The sequence below is a fragment of the Theobroma umbraticum genome, unplaced genomic scaffold, assembly GCF_002168275.2.
Source record: "Theobroma umbraticum cultivar Fairchild unplaced genomic scaffold, ASM216827v3 scaffold_239.1, whole genome shotgun sequence".
Classification (NCBI taxonomy): domain Eukaryota; kingdom Viridiplantae; phylum Streptophyta; class Magnoliopsida; order Malvales; family Malvaceae; genus Theobroma; species Theobroma umbraticum.
This window is the reverse complement of record NW_018397273.1, coordinates 2,946,521-2,960,213: the sequence shown is the minus strand read 5'-3', so window position 1 is coordinate 2,960,213 and position 13,693 is coordinate 2,946,521.

Genomic DNA, 13,693 nt, shown 5'->3' with positions numbered 1-13,693 from the left:
ATATAGAAATCCTTACTAATGAGTATAAATAACCTTTATCTTATTAGGATAGGATTTTTTACAAATTAAAACAATTTTAATTTGTTTTATCCAAATATTTAAGGTTATCTTTTACCAATCAGATATTAAAGATTTTATGTCTTAAATCACCTAATCTCATTTGGTAATTTTAAGACAATAAAATCTTCATTTATCCAATTATCAAATTCAAATTCCATAGCTAATATCATGGGGGTATTCCTCTGATTTTAAATTGCCTATTTATTCTTAGACTCCCATAATATATAGGAATCTAATTCCTTAATTAGGAAATTTTAAAATAATTTTGACTTCAATAAAATTAGAAAACCAATTCCTAAATTCAATATGTCAAATTATTTTAACTTGTTAATTGATTAAAATAATTTCCATATTTTGTAGGAATCAAATTCCTTATTTCGTGGAAACTTTCAAAATCTAGTTTGATTTGCTGATTTTATGAAACTACTTCCACAAAATATCTGATAATCAATTGATTTTTAAATTGCATCAAATTAAGATGCAAGATAAGGCAATTCAAAATGCCAAAACCGTGGCATTCAAAAACTGCTTGTAGCAATTTTATTGACCACATTTCTTGGCCATTAAGTGGCATAAAATTTTGGGATTTTATCCCTTATCCTAATCCTCCAATCAGCTAAGGTATGAAACTTCTCTCATCATCATTAGCATCAATTTTGGATGCCTTCTACCTACTGAAAACAAGCAAAACCGAGACTCAAAGTCTGCTGCTGGCAGTAGTTATTAGTCATCGTTTCAAGGCTTCTTGCTCACTTTGTGGTATTGGTTTTCAGCTACATTTGAAACATTTTCAAAGGACATCAACTTAACATCTTTTTTGCAAATTTTGGGAATATTTAGGACTCATTGCTTGCTGAAATGATGCAAAAACCAAACTTGGACAGAATCAAAATCTACCTTTAATACCCATATCTCCATTTCTCCACGAACCCGAATTCTTTTGCTGATTTTTGTGCATCTTATGCAAACTTTAATCTGCAAATTCTTGACATTAAAACATGTTTAATGCTCATTAATAAGAATATAAAATTTTACAAAATAAAACTATTCAGAAATATCAAACAATTTCAAAATAGAATTATGTAAACTTGAACTCACCATTTGACACCTGAATTTTCACATCTATGTCAAACATAGTATTAATAACAACAAGACATACTTTTGCACTAAAACGAGCCAAGGGAGGCTTTGATACTACTGCTAGGAATGGCATGATAATAGCATCAATGCAGCATCATAACAAAAATTGAAATAAAATAAAAACATGTCTCCTATCTTTGGATCACCTTGGTTGTTTAATGCAAAGTTAAGTACCGCATAAAATAAAATAAAATAAAAAATTTACCTTTCCAAGTGATATTATAAACAAATGGATTCTTTTTTGGTGACAAAACGTGAACAACTTTTGTTTGAAAGAATCCTAACACTTAATTGCTTGGCCTCCAAAGATGCACACACAATCATAACGGATCCTTCCCAATGAGAGAGCTTTATGCGATAGGTTGTGCTAGCAAGTGGACAACGATTTGTCCTCTTTTCTTCTTTGATTTCTGGCAAATGATTAAAGGAGAAGTTCTCAAAATAAAATTAAACTTTTCAAGAGTAGTGGCACTCAAGATAGAAAAAGAATTTTTTTTATTTTGTTTCCTTCCCCACCCCCAAAAAGAAAGAGTGGCTATAATGTGATAATTATATCTAAGTTTAACTTATCAAAAATTGCAAAATAAGTCCTTAATATTATAACAATTACATTATTTAACCAATACCTAATTAAACTCTTTTAATTAGGTCGTTGGTAGCTAAAACCTAGAATTCGATTTAAGTCTAACTTAAATCATCACATTCTCAATTTAATCCAAATTGCAACCTTTGCGTGTGACCCATTAGGTTCCTAACATGTTGGCAATGGAATTGAATTATAATATTATTAATTAATTAATTTAAATGAATCATATTCAATTTTAAATTAACTAAGTCAATTCCATAGACCATGATTGGCATCTAGCAATGCATCATGGCCAATCAATTATTAGGAGAGTAAAAGGATTCTTTGACAACCTTTCAGTGTATTGTTTTTTAGTGTAATTCATTCTCTCATCATATATCCTAGAGATGATAAGAGTTTGGTGTAGTGCCTACTCTTACTGACCTCCATATTTGTTTTTGCAGTTAGATCATTAGCTTTATGGAGACTTATGAAGCTCATTTCATAATCTCCTAAACACCTTGGCCAAGGATTTGATTAAGCTAATGTCAACCAAGAACAAAAGAGATATTTTCCCTTGAATCGCTTAGGGTGATAATTCCTATCTTGACCACTCATTTGCCTTCATATGCTTCATACTATACCCAAAAACATCTTGTGTTGGCATCCTTGGTTAGGCACCCATAAGGATGAAATCAAAGCATAGTACTCCACATACAAAACAACATGATGTTTCAAGTTTAGGGACTGGTTACACAACTGACACATGAGAAGTATTTCATAAACACTTGAGTGAGGTACCAAATGCACTTCTCATGGCGGGTCATGTTCAGTGAACTCGCTCTCTCATTGCAAGCACCCACATGCTAGTTCCAAGTATCTTTATATTTCAACCTATAAAAATGATTGCTTACTTCACAAGTAAGGAACATAACATGTGCCAATCTTTGAGCATTATTGCTGCCCTATCTCAATAATACAATGATCATGAACTTTTAAGAACAATGCTTTAATGCAAAAGGATCTCATAATTATATCCCAATACAATTCCTTTGCAAGGCATATATAGTTCCATGGGCTTTATCTACATAAGTATAAAAAGTAATTAAATCATAAACTTATGGATAAAGAACTACCTCAATGTTATTATGAATAACATAATGTTATATATGAATATCTCAAAATTGTAATTCTCATATAACCACAGATTAGCTTGTAAGGCTTTTACTAACAGATTGATCAAGCTTGGGTTAGCTTGATTAAGTGTATAGGTTCTGACTCAGCCTAGAAAAGTTAGTTTTGGGTTTTGGTTGATACCAGAAAAAATCATTGTTAAAGGTTATGGCTGAGCTTATGAAAAGCTATTATAAAAGCTTGGTGGAAGCTTGGGAATTTCACCGTTTATAGTGATTTGGTTTGAAAAATTCTTAGTTAAACAATTAACGTAGTGGATGTAGGTCTTTGACTGAACCACTATAAATCTTTGTGTATTGTCTGCTCTGTTTTATTTTTCATTTCATTTTTTATTAAATCATTCATTCATCTTGCATTTAACTTCTCATTGTTAATCTTTAGCTTGCCCCCAATTAGAAGTCAATCTAAGTGAGAGCCAAAAAGTGCTATTCACCCTACCTCTAGCACATTTATTTGGGACCAACACTAGCCTCAAAAGACATTGATATTGCTTTATTCATTTTCCATTCAGCTGCCTCAATACACAACATTCTAAGAACTCCATCCAAATCAATATTCCCAACCAAAAATTGTCCATGCTCATCATTTTCAATATCAAGTAAGTTATAAAATTGATTGATTGTTTAACTGTTGAAACGTACTCACATTCTTGAACAAAAACATGTCCATTTGCATGTTTTGCAGCGTTGGCATAAAATTCTTGAACAAGAAGTAATACAACTACCTCAAGTTGTTCATAAAATGTACCCCATTACCTCTCAATGATAAGCTTATGCACAAAACCATATAACCTAGGATGAAGATCAATGCCTCATTCCAAAATAAAGACTTTTTGCACAAGTGATTGCGTATGCCTTTCTGCCACTTCAACAGAAACAAATTTACTCCGATCAAAACAAGTTACACTACCACTACCTCTAGTTCTCTTCTTAAGTGCCATCAATCACTTAACCAATTTGTCACAATTTATATTCAATAGGCACAAAATAAGTCGCAACTCCCCAATTTAATACACATAATGTCGTCAAAATCACTATTGCACAAATAATCCTCTTTTCACAATATCTCTTCAAGTGCGTATTTCTTTTACTATTTACTTCTATCTAACAACGAATCTCACAAATAATCAATTTATGAGTAATTAAAATCAAGCAAAAATACTACAATCTCTAAATAATCACCAACCCATCAATCAACAACCACAATTTCCTCACCAATAGCTAAATCTAACAAATTTAAAAAATCTTCAAAAATTAATCCACTTACTAGAATTTTGCTACAGAAAAATTGGTTGATGATGTGTGGAAAAAGCTTTGTTTCCATCAAAGGAGTGAGTTTGTGCCAAAATTATGAGTTTCGGAAGTGTTGTTGGAGTGGGTGGGAGGTAGAGAGAGAAACTGTGGAGGTGAAAAGAGAAGGAAAAGCTAGAAGATGAAGGAAGATGGGAGAAAAGATAAAAGAAGCAAGCTTTTTAAAGTGGGAGCCCTTTCGGTGCTACAATGCTTTAGCCTCGGCCCATTGTATTGGTTGTGTGCATCACACAATGCTGTGGCGTTATCCCTCTGCTGACTGGTGGCTTTTTTTAGGGTTTTTGTATAGGAAAGGGCATCCTTCAATGTTGTGACGTCATTTCATCCTTTTTTTTTTGAAGTCTTAGATCTTGCAAAAGACAAAAGAAAATGCCATTAAACTCATGAAAGAAAGCATCAAATGAAAATGAAAAATTTGCAAATAAAAATAAAAATAAACTAAATAAAATAGACACAAAAATAAGCTATGTTTGAAAACTTGGGTTACCTCCCAAGAAGCATTTTCTTTCTAGTCAGTAGCCAAACTCTCATGTAAGCTCATTTAGGATCAGAGAGAAGGATGGAGGATTATTGATGGTCAATGTCACCTCCCTAATAGTGCTTCAACCGTTACCCATTTACATTAAATGTTTCATTTGTTAAGCCATCTACTATTGTCACTACTACATGTGGAAACACTTTTGATACAACAAAAGGTCCCGACCATATTGATTTCAACTTGCTTGGTATAGCCTTAAGCTTGAGTTAAATAACAACACATGCTGACCTAGTTCAAAATGAAGCTCAACAATCTTCATGCTGTCTCTTCGTTCTTTCTTTGTGAATTTTGGCATTTTCATAAGCATCCAAGTGAAGCTTATCCATTTAATTTAATTGAAGCAAATGTTTCTCACCAGTTACATCCAAGTCAATGTTTAACTTCTTGATGGCCTAAAATGCACTATGCTCTAACTCAATTGGAATGTGACACGTTTTTTCAAATACCAATTGTTATGGGAACATACCTATTGGAGTTTTATAAGTGGTCCTATTTGCCCATAATGCATCATCAAGTTTACTAGCCCAATCCTTTCTTGATGGAGATACTACTTTCTCTAGGATTATTTTGATTTCCTAGTTTGACACTTTGACTTGTCCACTTTTCTAAGGGTGATAAGCGATGGCCACCTTATGTGTCATTCCATACTTTGCAAGCAAAGTTGAAAAATACCTATTATAAAAATTACTTTCTTCATCACTCACTATAGCTCTTGGTGTTCTGAATCTAGTTAAAATGCTTTTCTTCAAAAATTTCAACACACCTTTAGTATCATTTGAAGGTAAAGTTGAAGCTTTCACCCACTTCGGCATATAGTCAACAACCACCAAGTTAAAGCGATTGTGGAAAGAAGAAACGAATGGTCTCATGAAATCAATGCCTCAAGCAATTAAAATTTCCACTTCAAGAATGTTATTGAGCGGCGTCTCATGTCTTTTTGAAATGTTCCTCGTTCTTTGACATCTATCACAATGCAAAACAAAATAATAAGCATCATTGAAAGGTGTTAGCCAATACAAACGTGACTGATGAACTTTGGCTATCATTCTATCTCTTCAAAGTGTCCCCCATAATTTAAAAAATGACAATGTGTTAATACATTTTCAACTTCCTTTTCCGATATGCACCTTCTTAATATTCTATCAGCACATTGCTTAAACAAAAATGGTTCATCCCACACATAAAATCTCACATCATGCAGAAACTTCTTTTTTTGATGAAAATTTAAATTTAGAGGAAAAAGCTTACTTGCAATATAATTGACATAGTCAACATACCATGGAAAATTCTTTTGACCAACATTTAACAATTGTTCATCAGGGAAGGTCTCGTTGATCATAGTTAAGTCCTTACCTTGGTTGTTATGCTTGAACCTCGATAGATGGCCTGCTACTTGATTTTCTTAACCTTTTCTATCCCTAATTTCCAAATCGAACTCTTGTAGCAACAAAATCCATATTATCAACCTTAGCTTGGCATCTTTATTAATAACCAAATACTTAATTGCAGAGTGGTCAATAAAAATAATAACTTTTGTGCCAATCAAGTATGAACAAAACTTATGAAATGCATAAATAGCAACTAATAATTCTTTTTCAATAGTGGTGTAATGCATTTAAGTTTCAGTCAAGGTTTTGCTAGCATAATATATAAAATGAAAAATTTTATCCTTTATCTATCCTAACATGACACCTACAGCATTGTCACTAGCTCAAATGGGATTGACCAATTACGAACTACATTAATGGGTGTAGATGTCAATTGCTTTTTCAATTCTATAAATGCAACATGACATGCATCATCAAATTTAAATGGGACATCTTTTTCAAAGAGGTTACACAAAGGTTTAGCAATTTTAGAAAAATCTTTAATGACACATTCAATCCTTTGCTCAAAACTTTGGGACTAAGAACAATGCCTTTTTGTACGATAAAATGGCATTTCATCCAATTTAACACCAGGTTTGTTTCTTTACATCTTTTCAACACTCTGTCTAGATTCAACAAACATTCATCAAAATTATTTCCAAATACTGAGAAATTATCCATAAATATCTCTAATGTTTTCTTCACCATATCTGAAAAGATAGCCATCATGCATCATTGAAATGTGGTTGGAGCATTACAAAGTCCAAATGGCATCCTTCTAGAGGCGAAAGTGTTAGTATATGCCTTGAGCCAATCGGATTAGTTAAGGAATATATATTGCAATTTAATGCATACTTAGTTGCATAACTATATGTGATAAAGGTTTTCCTTGATGTTAGTGCAATAATGAGGGGTTATTAAGTTAATTGGATGAAGCCCATGGAACATAAAGGCCTTGTAAGAGAATTGTAAAGTTGTTACAATTATGAGATCACTATACATTAAAGCCATATTCCTAAAATTATTCATGGTCATTATATTGTCAAGACAGGGCATTGACAATGCTCATGTTGAGCCTCTTTACTGGGGAGTAACTAATCGATCTTGAAGATTATGAGATTCAAGTATATGGGATACTTGACGATAATATGTAGGAGCTTATTAAAGAACAAGTTCACTAAGTATGACCTGCTATGAGAACTTCATTTGGTATTTCACTCAAGTGTCTATAGAATAAATTCTCATGTGATAGTTGCACAACTAGTCCATGGACTTGAGACATTAAGTCATCTTGTATGGGGAATGACATACTTTGATTTCATCTATATGGGTCTGGAGGCAACTAAATGCCTAAACTGTGTGTTTTTTGGTATCCCATGAAGCATGCAAAGGTGAATGAGTGGTTGAGAGAGGATTCATCACCCTAAGTGATATGAGGGGATGTATCTCATTTGTTCCCAATTCTTGATTAACTTGTATAAAGTCTTTGGCCAAAGCATGATGAATTTGAGGAAAGTAAGTTTTCTAAATTCATATGGTTAGTCATGAATTATAAGAACTAATATGGAATGCTATAAGTAGACATTGAGCCAAGCTTGGTGACATATTTGGGATATTTAAAGAAAGGACCATATTGCACTGAGAGGTTTATCACGGAAGGGCTTTGTCAAATTCTTTAATTGACTTTCTAGCATTTAGGTAGTCATGATGTAGTGTTAGATGCCGCTTATGATCTATAAATATAAATCAATTATAAAATGGATATTTGATTAGGATTTACATTTGTTGCCAACATGTCAGAAGCTTAATGGGTCACACACATTAAGTGACATAATTGAAATTAAATAAGGATAATCAATTAAGTTAGACTTAATTGGAATAGACCAATATAAAGTGGAAAATTAATTAAGTTCACAAGGACTTAATTGAATTAAAATACAACTGTTGTATCTAGGTTTGTAACCTAGTTTGGTTGTATAAATATGTTGTGTTAGCAAACTAAAACTCTAAGCCTCCAGCAACTTTTCAACCGTTACATAAAATAAGAAAAAAAATAGTTTTCTTTGTTTGACAAAACTAAGATTTGGCAAGAAGTTTTAGTCTTTTGGTTTTAGAAACAAAACTTGCTAGCATAAGTAAAATCCTACATTTGCGAAGGTCTTATTTGGTCATTATGTGGATTACTATTAGAGGCCAAACACTTGGGTGGCTGAAGATTTGACAAATCCCAAAAGTGAAGAAGCAAAGATTTTGGTTTAATTACTCTTGATTATGATATATAGAGCAAGATAAGTAACTCTTAAACTTATGAATGTTCATAATTAATTAGAAAATTACATGAAAAACCCAAACATTCATCCTATAGGATTCGATTGTTTCTCTGATTAAATACCAGTTTATTATTTTATTACGTTATATTTTTAATTTTTTGATTATTTTCATATTTGAGTATAAGGTCAAATCCCAATAGAAAATACCTTAGGTACAGGTGAAGCTTGCCTTTTCTTGATCCTCTAAAGCTATGGCGATTTGCTTATATCCAGAATACCCAACCAAGAAATAGTAGTACTTTTTCCAACTAGCCTATCTAACATCTGATCAATAAATAGTAAAGGGAAATGATATTCCCTTGTGGTCTTATTTAGGTTATGGTAGTTCATGCAAACTTTCTATTTAATGGTTGTCTTTGTGAGAATGAACTCATTGTTTTCATTTACAACCACTGTCATCTCACTTTTCTTTGGTGCACATTGCATCGGACTTAGCCACTCACTATCCAAAATAGGGTAAATGATGCCAACATCTAGCCATTTAATGAGCTCCTTTTTTACTACCTCTTTCATGATTGGATTTATTCTTTAATGCTTAATAGTTGCTCTTTGATTATCCTCTAACAAAATTTTATGCATGCATATTGAAAGACTTATCCCTTTTATATTTGCAATTGTTCACCCCAATGCCTTCTTGCACTTTCTCAAAATTTACAACAACTTATCTTCCTGATTGTTAGTAAAGTCAGATGAAACATAACAAGAAGAGTAGATGAGTTGCTAAGATATGCATACGTTAGAAGATTAGGCAATGGGTTGAGTTCCAATTTAGGAGGTTCTTCAATAGAAAGCTTCATAGGTGATATAGAAGAGGAAGACAAATCCAATGACTCAAATTATGTTCCTATGACGCAGGATAGGGCATTCAACACATTGACACATTCTATGATAGTCTCGTTACTTGTCTCAAACTCAACAACCAATGATGCCTCAAGTGGGTTAGTAAGATGACTTTCCCTGAAAACTTCACTTGTGACCCTATCCACCACACTAATTGCAAAACACTCGTTATGATCATTAGAAAACTTTAAAGCTATAAAAATGTTAAATGTTACCTCTTGATCTTGTACTCATAAGGTAAGTTCTCCCTTTTCCATATTGATTAGTGCTCTAATAGTGCATATGAACCTTTTTATCTTCCTCTGTATCGAGTACAGTGAAGTCCACTAAGAAGATGAATTTATCCATTTTTTGAAACAAGCTCTCTTCTTGTTGATTCTTTAAATGTCGAGGAAAAGGTGATGGTGGTAGAGTTGCCTTAGTCTCTTTTTTTTATAGTGTTTACTAGAACTTGTAATTTGTGTCCCACTCTTAACTATCTTATCTTTTTATTTAGGTTGCTTTGAGTTACTTTCCACATCCTTACCACTTCTTAATGTAATGGCCTTGACATGCTCTTTATCTTTCTTCTACTGAGCTTTGTTGTTTAATGAGTTGGTAAGTTGACCAACTTGGGTTTCAAGGTTTCAAATTGATGTCGCTTGACTTTGAATGATAGCTGCTGGATTTTGAATGATGGCATCATTCTTTGCTAGGAATCGCATCAGCAAATCCTCTATAGCTGGTTTATTTTATAGAATGGGCATTCTTGATTGCTATTGGAATCTAAAAGGCATGTTTGGCCTTGAAAATGAAGATGATCCTTGATTGTTGTCTTAAGAGAAGTTTGGGTGGTTCCTCCACCTTGGGTTGTAAGTGTTGGAGTAAGGATTGTTCTGTTGTCTATTCCCCATATACTACATTGTTTTTGTACTAACTAGACATTAATTGCTTGCATGATCATCTCCATAATACTCACAATCTACAAAAAGGCTTTAAATGGAATTAGCATTAAAAGAATCAAGTCTCTTAGTAGTGCTGCTACTTGTGTTGATAATATCGAAATGGCGTCCACATCATGAATCCTATCTACTCTCCAATGCATTGATTACTTTGTTGGCCACTAGTAGTTGTTTAAGGCCATCTCCTCTAACAAGTCGTATGCCTCATCAATTGACTTAGCCATTAAAGCTCTTCCTGTAGTGAAATCAATGGTGGTTCAAATATGACTAGTCAATCCATTGTAGAACGTCTGCACTTGAAGCCATTTTGGAAGACCATAATAAGAGTAATGCCTAAGCAGATCCTTGTACCTTTCTTAGGCTTTGTACAATGATTCAAAATCTTGTGCATGAAGGATGTGATATCATTCTTTGTTTTTTACTGTCTTAGTCAAAGGAAAAACCTTGGTAAGGAATTTTTGAGCAAGGTCATCCCATGTTGTGATGGATCTAAAAAAAGAGTGTATTCAGCCACACTTTAGCTTGGTCCCTCAATGAAAAAGCAAAAAACATTAAACAAATCGCATCATTTGTGACCCCACTATGTTAAAAGGTATCACATATCTCCAAGAAATTTGAAATGTGGGCATTTAGATCATTGCAAGGAAGACCTCCAAATTGGAATGAAATCTGGATCACGGTGATGTTGTTCAGCTTAATCTCAAAATTGTTGGCTTGAATAGCTAGCCTTTAAATGCTTAATGGAATCCCTTGCACCAACAGAACAACATAATCCCTTAACTAATGATTTTTTTCCATTACTCATTCTTTGAATTTGCTGTTCACCCTGCTTGTCAGCCATTGTATTAGTTTAAGCCAAACCTTGTTGATTCTCTTGTCGAAGTCTTTAGAATATTCTCTCTATTTCTAGACCACAAGGTATAATCTCCAAGCTTTTTGGTCTTCTCATACAACGATAGAATGACCCTGAAAAACAAAGAAAGAAAAAAAATCAAATTAAGACTAATTTATTGACGTTTAATATTAGCAAAATAAATAGGAAAATAAATCATTAGCAATGGTACAAAAAAGCATGTTGTCCAAAATCGTATCCCACATGGATTTGCTCTTAATTTTTCACTAAATACTAAAATTATGTCAAATTAATCTTATTCAAGTAACTCAATTTTGTAGAAAAGTAATTGTAACTAAATTTAATTAAACACTAAATTAAGAAAAACTAAAAAGTCACTAGAGAAGGTAATAGATTAAAACCTAGGATTATGGGTTTATTCAACAATTCATCTCATACTAGCTTCTCTCATTATTTATATGCATGGGTGGTTTTGCTAACCTAGAATCCAAAACTATGTACAAGTCTCTGTCGAGATGCTTACACAAATACCTAACTTAATTGGGTCACTATATGTCTATAGTAATTAATTAAATAAGGTTTATTAAGCTAGTGTTCTAATTTGGCTATGTATGGTAATTGGTGTATGCCTACCTTGATCGCAAATCAGATCACCTAAATGATGTTAACATAGATTATTCAAACCTTAGTCTAATATAAAATCTCTCTGTCAAGTCTCAATTAAATTCACAAATTAGTTAATTGTTGGCCAAACAATCAAAAGCATGAAGGTATTGTTATACGCAAACTCGGCCAGAGGCAAATAATAGTTCAATGAAACTCCAAGTCAGGCACAATCGCTCTCAACATATCCTCAAGCATTTGGATGGTGCACTCAAATTAGCCATTTGTCAATGGGTGGAATGCTGTACTGAAATCCAATCTTGTGCCCAAGGCTTTTTGCAATTTCCTCCAAAATCAATTTGTAAACTGTAATATTCTATTGGACATTATCACTACTAGAACACCATGTAGCTTCACAATCTCATTAATGTAAATTTGGGCATATCGAGCTACTTCATACTTAGTTTTGATTAGCAAAAAGTGAGCTGAATTAGATAGTTGACCATATTCACCCAAATGGCATGATAGCTGTATCTAGCTCGTGGCAAACCCGTCACAACATATTGATGTTAACATACATTATTCACCTAAATGTTCATCTAATTTGATCTAATATCATTGGTTGAACTCCAAAGTATGCCAACAAGGCATTCAAGTGATTAATCTCCAAACGTACTCCCACATTGCCAAGATCATACAAACTTTGCATTGAAGAACGTCCTCCCATAATAACATGTGCCAAACTTCCCATCAATTTTTGGGCTCAAAGCATATGTTACCACATTTGCCTTGCAAAGATGGTAAAGTATGGTGCAATCATAATCTTTCAATAACTCTAACCACCTGTGCTGCCTTGAATTCAAATCCCTCTATCGAAATATATACTTCAAGCTCTTGGGGTTTGCATATATTTTGCATGTCTCTCCATAAAAATAATATCTTTAAATTTTTAAGGCAAATACGATCGCTTCCATCTATAGATCATGCATAGGATAATTTTGCTCATGCCTCTTTAGTTTTCATGAGATGTATGTTATAACCTTCTCATGTTGCATCAACACGTAATTGAATCCAACCCGTGATGCATCACAATACATGGCGTAGCCTCCAAATCCACACGGTAGGTGTAACACTAGTGCAAAAGTGAGGCAGGTTTTAAGCCTTTGGAAACTAGCTTCACAAGCTTTAAACCAATCAAACTTGACTCCTTTGTAAGTCAATCTTGTCAAAGGGGATGTGATCTTAGAAAAACCTTGCACAAACCATTTATAATATTTGGCTAAGCTTAGAAAACTTCTAACTTTCATTATAGACATTGGCCTTGGCCAATTCTCCACAGCTTTTACCTTGTTGGGATCTACTTGCACCCCTTGATAAAACATGATGTGTCTTGAGAAACTAACTTTACTTAGCCAAAACTCACATTTTGAAAACTCAGCATACAATTTATGCTTTCTTAAGGGTTGTAGCACAATTCTTAGATGCTGCGCATGTTCCTTCGAACTTTTAAAATACATCAATATGTCATTTATGAACATGACCACAAATTTATCTAAATATGCTTGAAAGACCTTGTTCACCAAATCCATAAACACTGCAGGTGCATTAATGATTCCAAACGACATCACTAAAAACTCATAATGTCCATATCTTCTGCAAAATGTTATCTTAGGTACATCACATTCCCTTATTCTCAATTAGTGAAACCTTGAGCATAGATCAATCCTAGAAAAGCACACAGTACCCTACAACTGATCAAACAAATCATCAATCCTCAAGGGTGGATATTTGTTCTTCACAGTGACCTTATTGAATTGTCAAAAGTTAATACATAACTAAAGGCAACCATTCTTCTTATTTACAAATAGCATTGGATCTCCCCAAGGTGATACATTGGGATGAATAAAACCCTTATTTAATAAGTCCTCCAATTTCCCTTTTAGCTCCCTTAA